The sequence below is a fragment of the Cygnus atratus genome, chromosome 4 (assembly GCF_013377495.2).
Source record: "Cygnus atratus isolate AKBS03 ecotype Queensland, Australia chromosome 4, CAtr_DNAZoo_HiC_assembly, whole genome shotgun sequence".
In the NCBI taxonomy this organism is placed as follows: domain Eukaryota; kingdom Metazoa; phylum Chordata; class Aves; order Anseriformes; family Anatidae; genus Cygnus; species Cygnus atratus.
The window spans coordinates 51,635,531-51,658,406 of NC_066365.1; positions in this window are offsets into that span (position 1 = coordinate 51,635,531).

Here is a 22,876-nt window from a genome sequence, read left to right on the forward strand (position 1 = left end):
ACATTCCTATTTTGGGCACTTAAGTCTGCTTATTAATTTAAAGAAAATATCATATAATTATTAATAACACCAATAAAGTTTATATTATTAGGTGGTGATCTGAGGTAAGTAAGATGTAATTGAATAGGTGTTTATGATTTCATTTAATGTGAAAATCTGGAAATCACAGAACACAACACTTTTATACCAAAATCTTTGGAAATTCCTGAAATTAGTTGCTGTTGAAGCACTGTAAGTTACTTTTTAAGATTTAAAACATTTTCAAAGCATGCAGATTGTTCAAAAAGAAATCATGTGGCTAAAAACCATGGCACCAATATGTTTTGATAGTTTTGAAAAGTAATTTCTCAGCTTTTCTATTTAGAATGATATTTTCATTTACAGTTGAATTCAATTCACCTTTTTAGTTAAGAATAATCATGGAACCATAGAACGGTTTGGGAAGGGACCTTAAAGGTCACCCAGTTCCAACCCCCTGCCATAGACAGGGAAACCTCCCACTAGACCAGGTTGCTCAAAGCTCCATCCAACCTGGCTTTGAACCTTTCCAGGGATGGGGCATCCACAGCTTCTCTGGACAACCTGTTCCAGTGCCTCACCACCCTCATAGTGAATAATTTCTTCCTTAACATCCTTCTGCTGCCTTCTTTCAATCCATTCCACTGCCCAACAGACTTTTGTTGCCTTTCTCTCTCTGGTCTCTATGTAGTGCTCTTCAGCATCTACAGCCCAACAGTGGTCAGTGTGGTGGTTTTACTCGGGTGGGCGGCTGAGCTCCACCACAACTGCTCTCTCACTCCCCCTCCTGAAAGAGGAACGGGGAGAAAATACGATGAAAAGAGCTCAAGGGTTGAGATAAGGACAAGGAGATCACGCAGTAATTATTGTGACGGGCAAAACAGACTCAGCATAGGGAGATTGTAAGATTTATTGCCTATTACTAACAAGCTAGAGAAGCGAGAAACAAAGGAAAGAAACCAAAAGCACCTTCCCCCCCATCCACCCTCTTCCACCTCCTCCCCCCGAGCGGCACAGCAGAACGGGGGAATGGGGGTTATGGTCAGTCTATAGCGCTTCTCCGCTGCTCCTTCTCAGTCACTCTCGTCCCCTGTGCTGTGCGGTCCCTCCCATGGGATGCAGTCCTTGCTGAACTGATCCTGCGTGGGCTGCCCACAGGCACCAGCTCTTCAAGAACTGCTCCGGATATGGGTCCATACCACGAGGTCCATTCCTCAGGAGCAAACTGCTCCAACCTGGATCCCCCATGGGCAGCAGCTCCTGCCAGGTCACCTGCTCCTGCGTGGTCTCCTCTCCACGAGCTGCAGGTCTGGCCCGGAATCTGCTCCGGCAGGGGTCTTCCACAGGCCACAGTCTCTGTCGGTGCAGGTCCACCTGCTCCACCGTGGTCTCCTCCACGGGCTGCAGGGTGGAACCCTGCTCCACTGTGGTACTCCATGGGCTGCAGGGGGACAACCTGCTTCACCATGGTCCTCACCACAGGCCGCAGGGGACTTCTGCTCCAGCGCCTGGAGCACCTCTCCCCCTCCTTCTTCACTGACCTTGGTGCCTGCAAGGCTGTTCCTCACTCCTCTCACTCTCCCAGCTGCTGTGTGAGGCGCAGCGTGGTTTTTTTTTTTCCCTGTCGTAAATATGCTCTCACAGAGGCGCAAAACAACATCACTTATTGGCTCAGCTCTGGTCAGCAGCGGGGCCCTTACCAAACATGAGGCAGCTTCTAGATCCTTCTCACAGAAGCCACACCTATGGCCCCCTGCTACCAAAACCTTGCCACGTAAACCCACTACAGTCAGTTACAAATTACATTACTTATTTATTCATACTATGAAGATCCTAAGCTCATCAAAAACAACACGGGTGTTACCATTATGGCTTTTTAGCTGACTTTAGTAAGAATTTTTAAGATGCCAGTCTGAGGAGATGAGACTCATGGTATGTTATATGGTTCTATAGCATAAAAAAGCCTATGCTACATATCCTGGAAAGAAACATTTCTCAGGTTTAACTCAGAGATATTACATTAATGTCAGGTGAACCCTAAACCATGTTTCCTTAAGTATAAATTAACAGTCTAATATTTTATTTAAAGAGATAGTAGTATGTTTAAAACTTCAAATAAATTTAAGAAATGCAAACCTACTCTGCAAAATTAAGGTTATTTCATATTTAAAAAGTCTTGGCAAATTAATCACAGCAAGAGCACAGATGAAGTACTGTGGTTACATTCATATGTAAATCTGGAAAAATTGTTAAAATTATTGACCAGAAATGGTCAAATCACAGCAGTCACATCTGATATTAGTCAGAATTACAGCATTAATGAGAAAGATATTGGTTTTGAATTATGACATTTTATTGCACTTATACACTCATAAAATGTAATTGTATTTGGCTGATTTGAAAATACTCTTTCAGAGGGAGAGGGCTATAACTGATGGATGTCATAACCACCTCTACTACTTGATTATTGTGGATAGGCCAAGGCTCATTAAAAGTCTGATATAATTTTCCATCCTTTTGCATTAATCATACTTTTTTTTTTTTCCATTTTGTTTTCCTTGGCTTTCATATTGTTTGGAGTTACATTGACTCCAGATGCATAATTTCATGAGTAGTCCCAGTGGTATCACTTGGATGACTGTAAGAAATAGGATATCAGATCTTAGCCCATGAAAAGATTAATGTTTAGACTATGGTTACTATGAAGCATTTTAGCAAATTAAATACTGTGGGGAAAAAAAAATCACCAAACAATAAACAACCTTGAAACTCTTACCTATGCCTATACTAACAGAAACATATTTGGGCTTTACAACATAGACCAGGTCTGCAGTACTTGCAAAATATCAGTCTCCTTTCCTCAAACCTGCTGTATTGTTGTCAAACCTGAACTTTAATCCTACAGTAGAAAGGACAGCCTAGTTTTAAAGTATTTTCTAGTTTATCTGCTCATTTCATGCTGATTTGAAACAATGGCATAATATATCCGTACCACAACAGCACCACAGTTTTGAATAAATTACATGGCACCAAAATTATAGATACTTATGCCACCATTGCATCATGGTGTTCACAATGCTTATTTTGTGTCTCAATGCACTGTCTTTTATGCACGGTCTTTGATACTTCTCTTCAATCCAAGTCCTCTATGTGATGAGGAAGTTTCAGTTTTTGTCTTGCTTTATCTCTCTCTGGGAGTTTTGTTTAAGTGCTCATAGATATCAGATCAGTGTAAAGGGATTAGGAAGACGGGAGTCAGGATAGACCTGAACAGTCACATGCCTATTCACAACCTCACAGCATCACCTGACCCTTTGCTTGAATGTGACAGTATCTCAATATTTGGCAGCAAAATAACAATTTACCATTATTTGCAAACACCAACTTATTTGATGTTTATGAGAGCTTAATCTTTACATTCTCTTTATTTTTGCATGTATCTATCATCATTTTGAATCCAATATTGTAAATAATGCAAATCTTTGATAGGTAACAATAATCATATTAGTAGGTAGGGTCTTTTTTCAGTGAAGCGAAAGACTGTCTCTATTCCCTTTTAACTCACTCAGCTGCTCTAACATAACACACCCTTACTGCCATCTCCCATGCCAGGAACATTATTCTTGTTTTTTTACAGCCTCAGTACTCTTTCCTTGAACCTTCTTTTTCTGACACTTTCCCCCTGAATCAAAAAAAAAGTCTAGTCACCCCTTTTTATATGGCAAGAAACAAACATGAAATTTAGGAGCTTGAAATTTAGAATTTAACAAATTTCACACTTTCAACCTTTTAATGGATAAATCTGTCTATTCTCAATCGCATTACACAAAAGCATAAAAAATACAGAAAATGGCATGAACCTCAACAGAGAGAAATGAGTGCTGAAAAATCCAGATGGTTGGACAAGGCTGAGAAAATCAGGTGCTTGTATATTCCAAAGGGGGAGAATGATGTCTTTTCATTTCTACAGCTAATTTAAACAATGAAAACTACTCTGGCAAATCAGCCTAAAAATATATAACACATCACAACAGGTGTAAACTCATTATTAGAAAATAGTTCAACCTAACTTTTTTTTTATTATTTTTTTGTCTGCCTCAGGATTAAAATTGTGTAGGGGTCTTTATTTTTTGTCTGTTTGTTTTTCTCCCTTGGAAGAAACAGAGGAGTTTTGTATTAGAGCATGTACTCACAATGAAACTCCTAGAGTAAAAGGAGGAAAATGGAGCTTTCCTCATTGCAGGTTTTCCAAGTGAACCAGGCATGCAATTCAAGCTCTCTGTGTCTTTTCTGTAGAATCCATATAACGAGAAGAACTCAATGAATATATATAACATGGCCTCTCACTGTCTCTTCCAGCTCTCATTTCCTATGATATCTATGGGCTGTTTCTGAGAAGTAGCAGAGGAAAGAAGATAAGGGAGCAGTAGCTGAAATAGCAAAGTGGCAGTCAGGAAAGGAGAGAGCTAGAAAGATGTTTCACTATAAGGCTGTCACAGCAGGATGAACCACATCAGATTTACTTAGCATTCAAATGCAAAAGCAGTTGTTATAATGACTATTGGGAAAACAGTTAATGTTTTAATAACTGCAGGACCGAACCATTAAATGATAAAGTCAATATCCCCACAGAGAGTGAATATGAATCAACAGTACATTTACTTTACTTGCTTAACAGTTCCAAGTTCTATAATTATATATATTTAAATTTGTTCTTTCTTTAAATCTTGTTGAAGAAGAAAACAGTTAAATATTAGCTATAAAGCAAGGAATTCTTAGAAAATTAAAATAAAAGAGCTCAATGACATCCCAACAAAACAAAGCAATAGAAAAAATATTGTGTACTTCAAGCAAACACAGATTATGTGCTTGGTGAGGTATTTAGAATGATGAATATATGCTGACTTGTATGAGAGGCCTGCATATTTCAGGCTGAATATATTTCACTATAGCTAATGCAAATGAAGAAAAATTATAATGTTTAGGGGTAAAGAGGGAAAAAAAATCCCACCTTATTTTAATACATTGCATAAGCACATAAGTAAACCAAAGAGGCATGATTTCCCCTCCCAAAAGTGCAGGCACTCAGAATCACTCAGAATCCAGCTGAGAAAATTTTGACTTCTACTGGTCTGAGATGAGAATGAGCCACAACTGGTCCTTGCAGGAAGAGTTAATACAATCTTCTTTGTTATATTATTACAATCTGAAAGATGGATTTTTCTTCTTCTTAGGCAGCTGTTCAGGAATTACACTTAGGAGCAACTGCTAAGTGAAATTCTGTGGTGAACCTCAGCTTCTGTGACACTTTAGCTCTGCTGATGTCCTTTAAAAAGGGTAGTATAAAGAGGTGGAAAAGATCTCTGAATGCTAAATATTTCTTGGCGTGGTAATGCTGATATCTATCTGATTTCTGTTCAGAGCTGCTCTCTATTTGTATTTTCAATAATTTTCATGCATAACTTTTATAGTCAACAACAATTTTCTCATTATTGCTTGACTCTTTCCCACTGAAGATATCTTCTTCCCTGGTCTCCTCATGTCCTAGATATTTCAGCTTTTAAAGACACTAGGCTTTAAATATTACTGTAATGGTAATTTAAGATTTAGCTATATAAAAGGAAGATATTTTGACATTTCCAAATATTAAAATCTGTCAATTCTGACAGACTTCCATCATATACACAAAGAAGTAGATCAAATCAGACAGAAAAGTGAGGAGGACACAGGTAATCTAGCCCAGGCAGACAAAAATGGACTCATTTCAGCAATCTTCAGTAGTCACTAGTGCTTCATCCTTTCTTGAGTAAAGTCATATTAAGAGAAATGTAAAGCATAACCAGGAAGTGAATAGAGTTCATGTGAGAGCTCAAGGGGTAGTTTAAACAGTAAATACAATAGTCTGATGTCATCCTAAATGTTTTAGGGATGTTTTGTTTGTTATTGATGATAGCCTCATCAGAACACAGCTCTGCAAAAAGTAATTTTCCAAATATCCCATGGAAATTGCAACCATTGAATGGATATTATCTAAAGCCTTCATGCCTAATTCTCTTCACTCTCTTTAACTTATCTACACTCTTTCCCACAGCCCATGTTCTCTCTTAAAAGAATACAGCAATGGAAGCTTTCCCTTAACATAGAAAATCAACACGTTGCTGATTTTTCTCTGTAAAATTTCTCTCCTTTTTGGTTGCAGAGACAAAACTTTGAAAGAGACCCAGTGCGTTGATATTGGCTGTATCTCCAAAAACATCTTGGTCAGGGTTTAATCCTAAGGATCAAAGAGAAAATGTAAATTTCATCTGCACTTACTATTTTATTATGGAGTGCTCTGGTGGACATATACATTAAACACTAAGTATCTAAAACAAAGTTTGATGGAAAGGACCACAGTTGAATATCACCATTTATTTTAGATCCTTTAGATTTCTATTTGAAATAGATTAAAAAAAAAAAAAGTAAAAACAGGATGGTAATCAAAATGAAATGTGTTTAACCTCTTAGAGTTTGTGGGCCAAGAAAATAATTTTTGCGTCTATGTGCATTCACAGTTATTTATAGTCAAGTTGCCTCAACTGATGAGATATTTAAAATGATATTGATTCCTTTCTTTACCAGAATTTCTTTGAAATGTAGTCCTTCAAAATAACGTGACTTACATGCACTGCCAAATAATAATAATAATAATAATAATAATAATAATAATAATAATAATTAATAATAATATATTGGCTTGGAAGTGACACAAAAGTGGAAGGGAAATAAATTTATAGAAGCTACATGTTGAAGACAGTACCAACAAATCAATGACAGCTAAAACAAGCAACTAAAGTCTTTGTGTTTTGATTTACTCTGTTTTCAGACTGACATCTGACAATGCAGTAAGATACAGAGTATATCAAAAGAGGAAAGGCACAACTTTGTAGCAGAGAATTTTCTCAGAATGTTTAACACAAATGAAAAAAAAATCACTACAAATTTTAATTTACAGTCTAGGTCATATAAACTAGCCCTTTAAACCAGCTCTAGAAACCTGAATGTCTTTATCTTCTGTAATAACTCTAGGTAGCGACATAGCTGTTTAAAATCAACAACAATATTTTAACTTCTGGGGTTGCTTTTCTATTTATCATTGCTGTAAACTAAATCCAGAATATTAACCTGGTTTCTACCCTGAAGCTTCCCTAGCCAAAAAACCATACGTTCTAACTAGACAGTTACTTCTTTTATAAAATCATCTTAATTATATCATTAACGTTACCTGTCCAGCCAAATTTATCTAGTGAAGATAAGCTTTCTTCCTTAGATTAAGATGGACACTAAATTCTTCAGTCAATGATGATTTGTTGCTGTCTAACACTGCTGGTATTAAAGTTCCTTAAATAACTTGGTTTCAATAGCTTGCTGACTGTGAAGACCTTAGTTTGTCACATACCTTACAAACAGTTTTGAGTCTCATTTGAAGAACTAGATGCCATGGGTGATAGGATTCTTAAAACAGACCTCTACTGTCTTGTTTTCAGCCAGGTGAAAATAGGTTTCATAAACATATTTCTTCTTATAGAGAATACCTAACATAAATAGACGTGTTGACTGTAACAGGCCAGTGGTTAGAGCTTCAACTGGGATATCAGGGCTGCAGTTCTACATCACTCTTTCAGTGCTTGATTATTTATTTATTCAAAGTGGAAGAGTTCCAACGAGAGAGAAATCAGGTTCTCAGGTTAAAACATTCAATAGTTGAATGATGGTATGTTCTTGGAGAATATAGATTGCAATTCCTGAACTGAATTATGCAGGAAGGGGATTTGAATTCAGATAATAATAAAGATAAGTAATATTCTAGGAGAAGTTTTTTGTTTATTTGTTTGTTTTTTTAAGCTTGTCTTATTCACATACAGAAATTAAGCATCTAACTCTATGAAAGGTTTCTTTACATAAGGTTTCACGTATAACAGATTCTTGTCTCTATCAGTGTGCCACTGGCCACTGTCCTTGGACACTTTAGTCATTTTTATTTTTTTGTCTTTTTTTTTTTTTTTTTTTGGCACAACCACCAGCAGCAATGCCTATTTTCAGAATGACTAGCACAGGGATCCTATTCAAGCTTTTTGATAACCCCTTCCTTACGTGAGTAACTCTGCCCATGTGTTTCATGGGAAGGCAGCTAATCAAAGGCTGCCAAATTCCCCTAAAGCGCTCTGGGGTGTTTGAACACTGCCTAAGAACCAATAACTGTGTTCAAACCAAACTATCCCCTCTGGTGTCTCAGTTCAAGAGTGTGACAAAAGAGGCAGACTCTGGCATCTTATACTATCAGGGTATTTGTACAATACTATGGGGATGATCTTGTTCTATTAGTTTGCAAAGAGGTGGGCATGGGTCTTTTGACAATTTTCCCGTTGTTTTTAAAGGTCTCCTATACAAATAGAAGCAGACAAATGCGCACAGGGCTGTCCAGATTATTGCAGTACACTTCACAACCCAGCTAATTCTATAGCAAACCTTAAAAACAGCACCGAGTACCTTGATTCCTCGTTTGCAAAGAGCATTTCTTTGCTAATTGACTATAACTGAATTGATGATTTTATATCATAGTAATTATATCCTAAGTGAATGACCAACATAATTTTGAAAATTAAAAAATTTTTTTAGAATTTCAATTTTTCTTATGAAGCCCTGGCTGGCAAGGCTAACATTAAAATCTAACACCTTCCTGCAGGGAAAAGGACAACTATCTAGCTGTGAAATTTTTGAAAAGGAAAACAGTGTCAATGACACAACAATACCCCAACAAGAATTTAATCAACTACATGAACACCTCAGAAGAAATGCCAATCACATCAGGAAAAAGTCAAGGGAAAAATAAATAAATAAACTACACTTTCTAGCTTTATCGTGTTTTGTCTTGTTTTGTTTTAAAAAGAATAATTGGTAACATTATATTTTATTGTCTTTAAAAGCATTAATTAGAGCATCCACCCCTTTCAATTAAAAATAAAAAAATACACAATATTCAGTAGACAAAAACTAATGTATTTACATGGCTCAAAAGCTAGAATCTGAAAAAGCTCTATCAGAGGCCTGTTAATGACAATGCAAGTTTTATATAGAATCACAGAATCATCTAGGTTGGAAAAGATCTTCAAGATAAACATTCACAATATCATCTCCTAATGGGGTTGATATACTCCTTCTAATTTGATATTTATAGTTACAGATTTCCATACGTTAGTTGAGTGCCAGCATCATGTGCAACAACAAAATAGCAAATATCTGTATTTCTGTACATTCAAATTCACTGTGTCATGGTGGATAAGGCCCAGGATAAGATTCTGAAAATCCAGGATGCCATTAAAAACTTGATAACTGCACCACTGGGTGCCAAGTTATTTTGTAATTCATGGTTCAGTTTCATTAAGGAAAATTAAGTAAAAAAAAAAAAAAAAATCTAATCTTTATAAAAGACCCATCTTAAAAAGTTTTATGTAATAACAAAGGAGTTTATTGGCAGACAGTTACAGAACAGAGGAGATTCAGCACAAAGAAAAATGCGTTCAAGTGGGTCTCCAGGCATCCCTGACTCCAGTTGTGAATAATTCTATCATTTTTTCTTCTGAAATAACAAGTATTACCATTTATTTTACATTGCTGTTGTCAAAAGAATTATTTGTATTCATATGCAGTTTCTAAGAGAAACATTTAAGACGCATATGCAGATGTCACGAGGATGGGAAGATCGCACTCCCTGAGATGTTCTTAACAGAACTTGCAATTTCAAAAGCAGAACTCTTCAGAGGTAAAAGTTCAAAAAGAAGCAGAGTCTGGACTGATCTGACAGTGTTCAAAGGTAAAGAAGAAAGTTAGATGTAATTAATTTGAAAATGAAACATGACTTGTGATGTTGTATGCCATACAATGTGTTTATCTATGAAACAAATACAGAGAGAGAATGCATTAAAGATTTATATTATTGAGGAAAAGTCTCAGGTACTTTTCACCTACCTAAGTTACTGAAAGATCCTAATCAGTTTGGTATTCTGACAACTGACAGATTTAATACATTTTCATCTGAATCACCTTTCTGGTACAAAAGACTTTTCCACTGTCAAGTGCTCTACTGCTTCCTCAAGCCATCCACAGCTTTGGGACTCCCTCAGGCAGACACCTGACTCATAGCAGCCATAACCATCACTCAGTCTCTTAACAGATCTTGCCATATGAATTCTTTACATTGTGGCAGTAGCAGGATATCAAGGAAGGAACTTGCAGAGAAATTACAGTTTACCATTTGCTCTGTAATCTCAGTAAGCACCCTGTCCTCCCTGAAGGCTGCTTTAGTCTGCCATTGCAGAATTCAGAAAACACTTTGGGGACAACATGCTTGAAAGAGAACTCCTTATTCAGTAGCAAGTTCTAACTGCATAACAGAGTGAAAAAATGTTCAGCTGCAACTCAGACTTTCTCTGTGTTAAGCTCAGTCACCAAAAAATACACTTCTTATTACTGTATCTTCCACTGACACAGGCAATGTTAATACTACACACAACTACAAGAAACAAGATACAATCAATTATTCTCATCTCTGAGGTGCTTCAGACAGAGCTTGCAGATCTGCCGTGAAATATCAGTGCTCCATGTGCTGTCTCCACTGAAACACAACACTGCTGAAATAAGAATTCCATCATATTTTTATGGTTCCTCAATGAGAAAATGGTCAGAAAAATAAATAAATAAATAAATAAATATATTTTATTTTTATCCCCCTATAAAACTAAGAAAATACTGCCTGTTCCCTCACAGTAGATGACCACACAGTGTGAGAAACTGCTGTGTCTATAATGCATTTTTTTGTTTGCCTCATTCATATTTGTAACTACTGATTTTCATCACAAATAAATACCATGTCTGTTCTTGACCTGATCACAGGTCCCAGGACCTCAATTCCCATTTTTAAAGATGTATATGTCTCATTCTGCTCCATGAAACTACAGAAATATAATGTTTATAACATAAGAGAAATCCTACTTCTCAGTTATTAGTTAAGCAATTGCAGTCATACAGATCACAGTATTGCCGTCTTTAGAAGAGGATCACAAGATGGGTTAAAAACTAGTTATGAAAACTAGTTTTAAAAGATATTTTTCAAGTTTTACATCCTATGTTTTGTTTTGTTATTGTTATTTTTGTTTTCCCATATGTCTGCGTTTTTAGTTTATTGCATCCCTTATTTTCACCATGTCAAAGAATACTTACACTCCTCTCTTGAGGGACAGTTGCAAGCATTTCAATAACATTATATTAAAATGTATTTAATACCCATTATGTATTTTAAATGAATGTTATGACTTGTTGGATTTATAATCAAGGAAAATGAAGGATATTTATAAACACAATAATGCACGTGTAATCAATTAAAAGTTGAACAAAAATAAATCATATTTTGAAAGGAAAGCTACCTCCAGTCCATGATAGTCTGCTTGGTGGTGAAAGTATCTCAAGGCTAGCAGTCACACAAACTTCAGACACCAGAAGGCTAGTCCTCTTAGACTGTCTATAAAGGGAACTGGAGGTGACCTAGATCATCTTAATTAGAGCTCTTCCTTCTCTGAAATTAAGGAGGGGGCACAGAGAAGAATATTTAATTCCTCTTTTCAGTGCAGGTGATAATTCAAACTATTTCCCATGGAGTTGGTTGTAATCATTGTCTTTGGCATCAAGGTAGATGTTATTGGAAATCCGTACTGATAAAAGAAAAAAAAAAAAAAAAGGAGGAGGAGGAGAAGAAAGCAAGGAAGGAATGCCCCCAGGCTAGTATAATTTTCTACTTATTGAAGACATTAAGTTTACTTCTGAAAATTTTGAGAAAAGTCAAATTTTCTTGAGCAGACTAGAGTGTTTCATCCCACAATACTAACAAAGTCTAAAAACATTCTCTCTTTCAGTTTTTTTTCTTCTCACACAATATGCAAAGCATAAAACAAACAAAAAACACTGAGGAAATAATCATCAGAATGAAACAGGCAGTTTAACTGTATCTAAACAATATAGATTCCAGTAAACAATTTTTTCTTCAACTTTTTACATGAATCCTCTAATAAAAGCATTACAAAAATGTAGCTTTCTTTACATCACCATGGAAAATCACTCTGAACACAAAACTCTCTAAGAATTTAACACATAAGAAATGAAATACATTTTAGGTTAAAAAGTTTGAAGAGTCTAGCCCATTCCACTTAACTCCAGTTCTTACTAGCATAAAACTAAATCTCTATTACATATAAATTAAAATTAGAATCTCAGGATTGCAATTCAATCTCATTTTAAGTCTCATGTCCTCTAAGTATTCTCTAATGAGTTTAAAATAAGTATAAGGCACATTGTCTTGGTAAAATGTGAGAAGAGATCAGGTAATTAATTAATGATTATTGTTTTCTGTTAAAGATAAGTATTAAATATCAAGAATTTTTCTACAACCTTATTTAGCCAGTAGTTTACTGTAAAAAGGGTAATTTTTGTTCTCTTATATTAGTGTTGTGAGGATAAATTAAACAATTATTGCATATACTTAATATTTTGTGCAGCTATATAATACATGGCACTTAACATGTTATTATTACAGCTTTAAGGGTATTTGTCAAATACAAGTACTTGTATAGTGTTTTCCTAGTTCCTTTTACCTCCCTTTTCATAAAAATGGAAAAATCAGAGGAGCTATGTAGTTTAAAGGGTTTCCTAGAATTGGTTTTTAATCATGATCAAAATGAACCTTCAGACCAATGTTCTAAAAAACATATAGGTTATTCATTTTCCTAAATGTGGTGGAAATGGATTACAACCTCCCAATGACAAAAAAATCATCAAATACATTCTCATTAATCTTAATTACTACTGTTATTCACTCCTTACATAAAGCAGGTGAAAAGTAAGCTACCTTATCCCAGAACTTATCTGACACCCTGGAGTGCAAATTCAGCTGACTTCACTGCAAAAAGTAAATTAGTGAAAAGTGAAAGTCGGAACAGAAAAGGAGAGAGAGAATCTAGCTATACCTAGAAGAATATTTTCAGACTCATTATACTGCAGTGTTTTCAAACTAGAGTCACTTGCCAAATAATAAAGTTTGAGAGAATGTAAATTATATCTTGGACTGACTACAAATATGCTGCTTTACATCATCTTTGAGAATGATGCTTGTATTACCATATCATAAAATAACCTTACTGTAGTTTCCTGGATTGCTTTTGTCCTGTTATTACCAGGAATTCAGGTGCCTTAAGATGGAATAAAACTGCTTTGTCCACACCTCTTCCTAGGCTTTAGCTGCTCTGTTATGCCCTGCAGGACCAACTCTTGTCTACAGATTCTTCAGCTGGCCCATTCATTCAAAGCGTATATGAAAGAAAAAGAAAAATAGTTTTTTTATTTTTCTCCATTACTGAAGAGCCCACAGAGTAAGAGGGCTGTGATGTGTTAATCTGTTGTCCTTGTCTCATCAGTGAAATGACAAGTAGGCCACAACACCTCCTTGAATTCAGAAGAAGCTGGCATAGGAGCTAACTAGAAAATCGACACACAGCAGGTGCTTTCATGAGAGTAGCTCTGCATCCAGTAGAAATCTGCCACAGTTCATCAGAAAATATTCAACTAGCACATTTTTCTTTGCAATTTTTAGTGAAAGCTGTTGAGAGTGAAGACAGTATCCTTGCAACAGAGCTGCAACATCCTTCAGAGTCCCTTTCCTGAGTACAGGTACAATTTAAGGCTTACTAAATACGTAAAGTGTATTTTCATTTATTATTCATGTCTTCAACATATATATCAAGCTTCAAGGTAAACAGACAAATGAAAGAAAAATTATGTCTAAATGAAAATTAGGCTGTTCTTATTTTGCTTGCTTAAAGTTTGTACAAAATCTGTTGTATTTGTGAAAAAAAGAAAAAAAACAACAGGCATATCAGTGACTGTCAATAACAGATGTTCAGGAAAGTATATCATGTTTTCTGGCTAGTGATGACATTATTTAAATAAGAGAGAGCAAAGGGTTAAGCTGAATCATCTTTCTTGCCATAAGATTGTACTGTGGGAAGCATGGTAAGGCTATACCTCTTTTTAAATTTCACAGTCAGTGCTTATAGTCAGGGCTTCACACATACGTAACAAAATAACAACAGCATATATTATCTGCTGCAGGTGCACACTTTAAAAATTGCTATAATAAACACCTACACTCGTATACATATTGTGTAAATCATAATATCTTCAGCTGACACCCATTTTTATTTCTATCTAACATAGCAGACCATGTATTTTACTCAATTTATTTGAAAGACACAGCAAAATGTCTTTTAGGGATAACTGCTCTATAACTCTTATCTATGTATGGGAATCTTTTTATGTGGAAACAGCATGCAAAGCTACCTAGGTTATTCTGGTAGCTATTTTTGCTTCCTTTAAGTGTCCTGGATGAGATCTCTGAACAGGTGATTACAGTATGGATTTAGTCACCTCTGTGTAATTATTGTTTGTACAATTAACTTTAGTATTTCCTTAGAAATTGTCACAGCTCAGAAGAATCAGAGCCAACTCCTAGGTGACACCAGCTAAAAAAAATTAATTTTACAGATAACATGATCTCATTCAAGTGCCAGGACTGCCATGTGGAATAATTCTGCTTTTTGTTATTAGAGATAGTACCAAGTGATTAAGTATTAATTCTAATATTAATTTTGCTTTTATTTTTTTCTTTAAACTCATTTCAACTGCATATGCGTATTAATTGGCAGAAATATCCTAGAAAATAAAGTTGATTATTATTATTATTATTGATTATTGATTATTATTATCCCTGAAGCCCTGATTTTTATATTAAGGTAAAATATAAAATATTGGTTTGTAGAGTTTCAGTGATTAAATATATACATATGTGTTCTTCTAGTCATGTGTCTTGAGTCTCACACTGGTCAGCATGTTTTCACACGAATTTAATTTGATCGTCTTGAGGCTGTTTTATTCTCATTGTAACTATTGTAGGTGGTACAGTATATATCTTTTCATTAAAAATGCTGTGTTTGTGATAAATATAGTATTATCTTGTTCTGAGTAAAGACATTTTGCCCTAACCTTTTCTCAACAGTGATTTTGCTTTCATTTTCTCTGAATATCCCCATGACAGATTTGGAAAAGGAATGATATTGAGTACAGAAGTTTGGTGCACATCGTCTTGTGGTTCTTTATTAGGAGAGATTTAAATAATTTCTATGTTATTTATATCTTTGTAAAACATTAATGACCAGGCCAAGGTTTATGCCTTTCCTTGTTTCTATTTCAGCACCAATATTTTGAGTGATGCACTCTGTGATGTTCTAACATAGGTAAACAATTTTCCAACTGTGAAATTAAATGAATTTCTCAAACTCATTAAACGCGGTGTAATATATATTATAGTTCCCATTGTGATTAAGTCTTCCAGCATTCACTTGTCAGTGCCAAATGCATATTCTGTCAGTTCCCCTGTGGATTAATTTAGTTAGTGATTTTAAATACCCTGCTTCTGATCTGAATAAAAGCTATATATACATAGGGTCACATTGCTGTTGAAAACATTTCTCAATAGTACTGTATGAAGAAGCACACAGTTCCTCTGCAGTTATATTCAGAAAAGTGTTTAGTATTTCACAAAACATTGTAGGATGACTAGTGGTACACATTCACATTTTAATGCCAATATTGTAAAATTTGTGGGCAAATGCAACTTTTTAAACAAATTATTCATTTATCAAATACCTGTCAGAAAATAAGATATGCTTGACCAGATTTATGGCACATTCTAAATGTTGCCATACTAATTTTTCAGTAGATTATAATCCCAGGGTCACCCTGAATGATGATGCTTTTATCCTTGAAACTCCTCCCCAGAAAACACCAATAGAATCATAGAATTATAGAATGGCTAGGGTTGGAAGGGACCTCAAAGAACACCTAGTTCAAGCTCCCTCCCCCAACCCCCCCCCCCCCCCCATAGGCAAGGATGCCACCCACTAGATCAGGTTGCCCAGGACCTCGTCCAACCTGGTCTTGAACACTTGGGGCATCCACAACTCTCTGGGCACAATAAACACACTACAGCCAGCTACCAAAATACCACTGCAAGAAGTAACAGTATCAGAAGGCAGACAGATGGTTCGGGGTTCACTGATATCTTCCATACATAATCCTTGTACCATGAATTAGGTCTTAAATTGCACAGACAGACAATTCAGGGTGTTAGTTCTACATGTTCACATTCTCCTATGTCTTTTCAGACATTTCAGGCCTGATTCTCAGAGGAAGCCTACATTATACTTTCCAGACATGCACCTGGCATGCACCAGCCAAGGACTCGACGATACTGGTTTTGTGATGCCTTGCAATCTATTTTCCCCAACTGACCTCTCTAGGGCTCTTTTTTTTTTCAGATACTTCTTTCTATATATCTGTCACCTCTTTTTCTTCTGGGGTTGGGTTAAAGAACTGTTGATAACATACAAATCATACAGTTGAAAATAACATGTACAGTTTACTAATAATATTTTGATTCATTACATTTAAAACGATAGGCAAAGAAATCTTCTCTATATAAGCTGTTTAAATTAAATTACCCTTCTTAGTCTGGACCTGCCAGTCACTACAAAATTTTAACCATAATATAGAAATAAGCTTTTTTTTGAGCTTTTAATGTTTCAGTGTGAAATAACAATCCTGACTGCCATGGTTCTGAAAGAGGTGGGTAACTTCAGTGTAAAACATTATTCACTAATCATGGATCAGAAAACAGAATTTCAGTCAAAATAAAACCGTTCAATGGGAAAGAAGCCATTTAATTCCTCTTCTAGAGACCAGAGATGATGAACCATTAACATTTTGGAGCTACTATTGGAAGTACTGCAAAACTGAAACAAAACAAAGCAAAAAAAGCCCAAATTTTTCCATAACAGTAGCCGATGAATTGTGAAAGCCACACACACATATACATGCAAACCAGTGTAGAGATAAAGAGCAGGTCCTGACACCCCATCCTGTGTGTTTTCTGAACATTAAAACTATGAAGGAGTAAGAAACACTTGTCTCATAAAAGCACATAAGTACATGAAAGATTCAGTTACAGATCCTTGGAGGCCTCCATAAGAAAAAATTTAAATAAAGCAAAGCCATAATGAGGAGTTCACTACATTGATAGTAGTGAATTGATGGATTATTTTTATGTAGTCACTGTTGATGTACTCTGTAAATTTTAAGAACCTATGTTTTAACAAGTAGTTGAATCTTCCAAAATTATGCAATTCATTAATATAAAAGTCTGTGTTTTGGTCAAACCAGTTGAGTTAACAGAATGGGAACTTTTCAGAACTGCCTATAAACTTTGAAAAACACTTAGCATCATAACACTCATACTAACTTAAACATCATTGTGTTAACATTAAAACCAGTCCTAGCATAGAGATGAAAAACAGTGGTAAAAACTGTGGACTTCATATCAGTTTAGAGGCAATATTTTAATGCATTATTATTCATACCACACAGGTAACAAAGTATTTAAAAAATCTAGTTTTGTGATTATTGTATTTCTGGAGAGAACTTAAATTCCCTGTAGACATCCTACTCTATCAAAACCAAATTCCATGTTTAACTCTCCAATGCTCTTCACCTTACTGTTTAAACAATGTTTTCATCAGTTTGCTTCTGCAGCCCCTTTTGGAGTGAAACAACTATGTTTCTCTGAGCTGAAACCCAGAAGCAATATTGAAACTGTTCTCTACGCATCATTCCTTTGGAAGAGATTGTTTCCCTCTTTCTTTCACCATCCTCTGGGACTGTCCCAAATGATCTCAGACATTCTCATAAAACATACCCACAGAAATTTGCTATAAATGCCACTCTGACACAGCCCTCTTTATATTTATCCATTTCAAGAAGAAGAACAGACACAATGCATCAAGTTCAGTCTCAGGGATAAGGGATCCCATGGGAAAGAAGAGACTAGTTCACTGTGTACACTGCCTTTTAGCTCATGTCATGAGGCTGTCTCAGGGTACACAAATGGGATTTCTTTCAGGTGACACTAAGGCAGAAGATGTGCTCTATCAATACACCTAATATACTCCAACTTCTAACTAAGGCTCAGACTGCAGGATGCCTAATGGCTCATCCCAGTCCGAAGACAAAAAAAAAAAAAAAATGCATGTGCACAGTTTGGTACCTGGTCCTCAGGACCAAAATGACCCATTACTTTTCATCTGCACTACTTTGTAACATGGATTTATCCCTGGTGTTCTTGGAAAGGCAGCTGTAGCTCCAGCCCATGAGTCTCTAGACTGGAGTTCTTCAGACTGGAGTGGCTTAAGCTCTGTTATTGTTAATTTTTCCTTAACTTAATGTAACTGTTGGTGAACAAGAAAGTCAAGATTTTTTTTCTCTCACTATGGATCTTTAAAACCTCATTGGCATCATGAATGGGTGCAGAAGTCAAGAGTTCTTACATTTGTGAGAATTAGTAGGTCCAAAAGCAACTCAGTCAAGAAAAACAGAAATCCACAGAGAAAAATAAGAATGATGGTGTGCACCTCCTCTGTATAGCATACTATTTTCTGTAGCTTAAAAATTAGCCATCTGCAATTCCTTTTTCTTCTTTGAGACTCAATTTACAAATCAGAGGAGAAATATGCAGATGAGTGGAATCTTTACTAATATCACTACAGGAGCTGGAATTATTTCCTAGATACTGATTTAAACCTTCTATACACTGCTATCTGGTGTCAATGTTTCAGTTCACCATCTGTCTCTTTTTTAAGAGCAATTTAAGTCACTAGAGTGATACTGAGCACTTGGATATACTGTAATAATGGCTTGTAAATTGTAAGAGCTTGTAATAGATAGAACAAAATAGATTAGAAACTTAAGCAAACTGGAACAAGCATTTTTTGAAAATGATAAACCCCAACTGAATAATGTTTCAGAAGGAACTAATTTATGGAAACTATAAATAATATCCTTAGCTATACTTTGTTTTTTGAACTTCCATCAGCTTTGGTTAGTATTTATTTTCTGCACTGATCATTTGAATAATCTATATGATTTTCAATAAATTAGTGTTGAAATATTTTATTTTTTAGATAATGTTAAAGTATATTGCAGCATTATTATTGTTATCTGTCCTCCGAATAGCAATACTGTTGCCTTATTTTAATTCTTCAATGCTCAGATGTTATTAGCTTTTCTATGTAGACTACGATTATTTTTTTTAGCCGAGATTTTACTGACTTTTTCTTACTGAGTATTTCAAAGTTCAACTCTTTTCAGCTTCCCTGTCTCCACCCAACTCCCTTGCAGATTTTATATGGTCAAATCATTTGAAACTCTGATCTCTGGCAAGAACTGAATTTTGTGATGTGCTATGAAGCTTATGAACAAATGGTGAGGCACTGGTCTCACTGATAGCATAGACATTTCTTTCCCTTAAAAGTCATAAAGCATTCCCCCAGCTCTCCAAATTCTCCTAAATGAATTGTTACTGGTTCACTCTTTTATGTCAGCCCAAATGCCTTAGTAGGCTGGTTTAATTTGAAGGCCTAAGAAAATCAGTTGTTTTTGTTTGTGTCTGTTCGTTCATTTGCTTTTGTGTGTGTGTGTGTGTGTGTTTTTCCTAACTTTCTTTTGTCTCTCTTTGCAAATACATACATGATGTTTTCATATATGTAGTAGCCATTTTTGAATAGAGTGATTTCCAAGTCTGAGATACTTGGCAATCCTTTTTAATGCTCACAATTAGATGCAGAAAAAATAAATAAATAAATAAACGGGTTTAGACTAAAAAAAAAAAAAAACTTTTGGAAACCAAAAATTTAACAAGTAGTGTTCATGACATTAAAAGATAAAAAAAAAGAGGGACAACTACAAAGATCAAAACATATTGTTTAGCTTTTTAGAAAATATTTTCAATTTCTATTTCAAAGGATACTTTTGAAAATTGAACATCATACTGAACATCATGAACAGGTGACAACAGGGGAGGGTGTGTTGAATAATCTCTTACTAAAACAACAGATTGCTGACTCTTTTACTAAGTATGCTGGGAAAAGGCATTGGCTCCTTCAAAAATAAGAAGAGCATTTCTTTCAGGTCAATCTCTCAATTTTTACAGTTCATCCCTTCCTTAAGTTCATGTCCCTCACATGTCCTTTTCAAATCCCAGTTCCTGAATAATGACCAATGATGAGGTCTTACTATTGCAAAGCTTTAAAATTCACACAGTCCTTCAGGTCATTTTCCTGTCCACATGGGTAATTCTGAACAATAGTAACATATTTAAAAAGTATAAAAATCTATCAAGTACTATTAAAAAAAAAAAAACATTATTTGGGGATATTTATTTTATCACTCAATGAATACAAAATGGTGTGGCTTTATTAATTATAGAGGTGTGAACTCTGAAGTTGGGATTTTACAGGTGAGTCAATTTCTTTAGCATATGTGAATCAAGCAAAGAAGATTCCAAAACTGAATGAACTAAGTTTCATTCTTGATTCCAAATATTTTCAAAAAGTCTCCCAGAAGTGACTCACTTCTTAACACACACACACACACACACACAGAAAATATATATTCAAAATCAGAGAACACCTGAAAATTCTTTACTTGCTTACTTATAATGAATAAATATTTCCTTAGTATGATGTTATTTCATAAGTCAATTTATAATTGTATTTCAAGTGCTTTGAGGCTCTAGTGCTAAGGATTCAATAGAAATAGCAAACGTTTTTCCTGTTTTGATATACTGTGAGTACTATCTGTATTTTAACAGTATTGAAGTCCTCTATTTTGCTACAGCTGAATGTTTCAAGTATATGCCTTTCCTTCATTTACAAATAAAATCAATGAGCTTGAGAAATGTGATAGATATTAAAGGTTAAAAACCTACAGACATTTATGAATACACACCAAACTTTAAAAAACTTAGCCAAAATGAAAGCATTTCTGAATAGAAAAGAGTATGTGGGAGTCTATGAAGTGCAATTAGTCAACTAAACTGGTTCATAATTGCTTTTCCTTTTAATTGCTAAATAATAATGTTAAAGTATTCAGAAACTTTCAAATTTATTTGATTTGTAAGTGGAAAAGAGTTCTGAGTGTATGAGTAGAACCAGTCATGATTACAAGTCTGACATTTTCAGAAACGAAAACTGAGTTTCAGTAAGATTTAGATTCTTCCTTCTAATTCTTATTTGAAAATCCCTAGGAAAAGTTTAACTAGTAGTACAGATTTGGTGGGGTTTTTTGTTTGTTTTTTCTTTTTTTCTTTTTCTTTTTTAAGTCTGTTAGTTGGTCTGTTACTTACACTAATTATACAAAAAGAAAGAAAAACAGCCAACCAACAGAACAACAAAAACTGCAAAGCAGTTCTAAGAATGATCCCTCCTTGACAGTGAAACACACATTTTTTTTGTGTACCAGCCAGATTTCATTGCCATAGGAAAACTGTCTACCTCAAAGGCTAATTCAAGGATGAGTCATCCAGATCTTTAACAAGAAATACAGATGGAAAAATGCCACAGCTGCACAGAGATGAAAGCAAAATAGTACATGAACTTAATGAATGTACTTTTACATTTGGCAGATTCCATCAGTGAACATGCAGTAGCTTCAAATACCACTATACAATCTCTTATACATTTTTTGTTGTTGTTTAACTCTTCTAAAAAGAATTGTGGTATTTGAAATACAACTTGGAAATTGACTTTTTTCTTTGTTGTATAGATCTGAAACATTCCTTCAATGAAAATACAACATAAAAATGCAACAGCCATAAAAATGCATGTTTGCTTTTTCATTTTCTTTTCTTCCCTATTTATATTGTTCTCCTTCTTTGCTTCTGTCTTCCAAAATATGTTCTTTTATATCTTTTTTTTCTTCATCTTCCAACTCTGATTTTTGCATATTTTTGTCTCATATCCCTCTGAATCTTGACTCTGTGAAGAATTGTAATGAATTTCAACATAGAAAAATTCAGAGTTCCACATCTGGGATGTAATAAGCCTGAGGAAAAAAAAAAAAAAAAGCTGTGCTGGGGGATTAGTAGAAAGAAAATGACTTTTCAGAAAAAGATCTAGGACACAAAAAGCTGAAGAAGCACAGACAGCACTGTACCCTTTCAGCAAAGGCCGACTGCTTACTGAGTTTTAATAGCAGAATTGCAGCCAGCAGGTCAAGGGATGTGATTCTTCCTGTGTATTTGGCACTTCTGAGCACATATTCAACAGTGTCTGGGCTTGAGCTCCCCAGTGCATGAAAGACCTTTAACCATTGTAGAAAATCCAGTGGAGAGCCATCAGGACCATCAGAAACCTGGAGCATACATGAGAAGAAGAGAACTGTTCAGCCTTAAGAAGAGAGTGCTAAGGGGACAACCTATCGCTGCCTACAGTTATCTAATGGGAGACTGCAGAAAAAATAACAATAAAACAACCCCTTTTGAAGACTTATGTTGATAAGACAAGAAACAACACAAGGTGGGACACTAGAATTCTGATTACGTATATGAAATTCACCAGAGAGATTTGTTTATATACATACACATATGTATATATATAAAGCTCAAATTTTGCTGGCAAGTGGTGATGTGAATATGTGATAAGAAAAGGAAAAGGAAAAGGAAAAGGAAAAGGAAAAGGAAAAGGAAAAGGAAAAGGAAAAGGAAAAGGAAAAGGAAAAGGAAAAGGAAAAGGAAAAGGAAAAGGAAAGGAAAGGAAAGGAAAGGAAAGGAAAGGAAAGGAAAGGAAAGGAAAGGAAAGGAAAGGAAAGGAAAGGAAAGGAAAGGAAA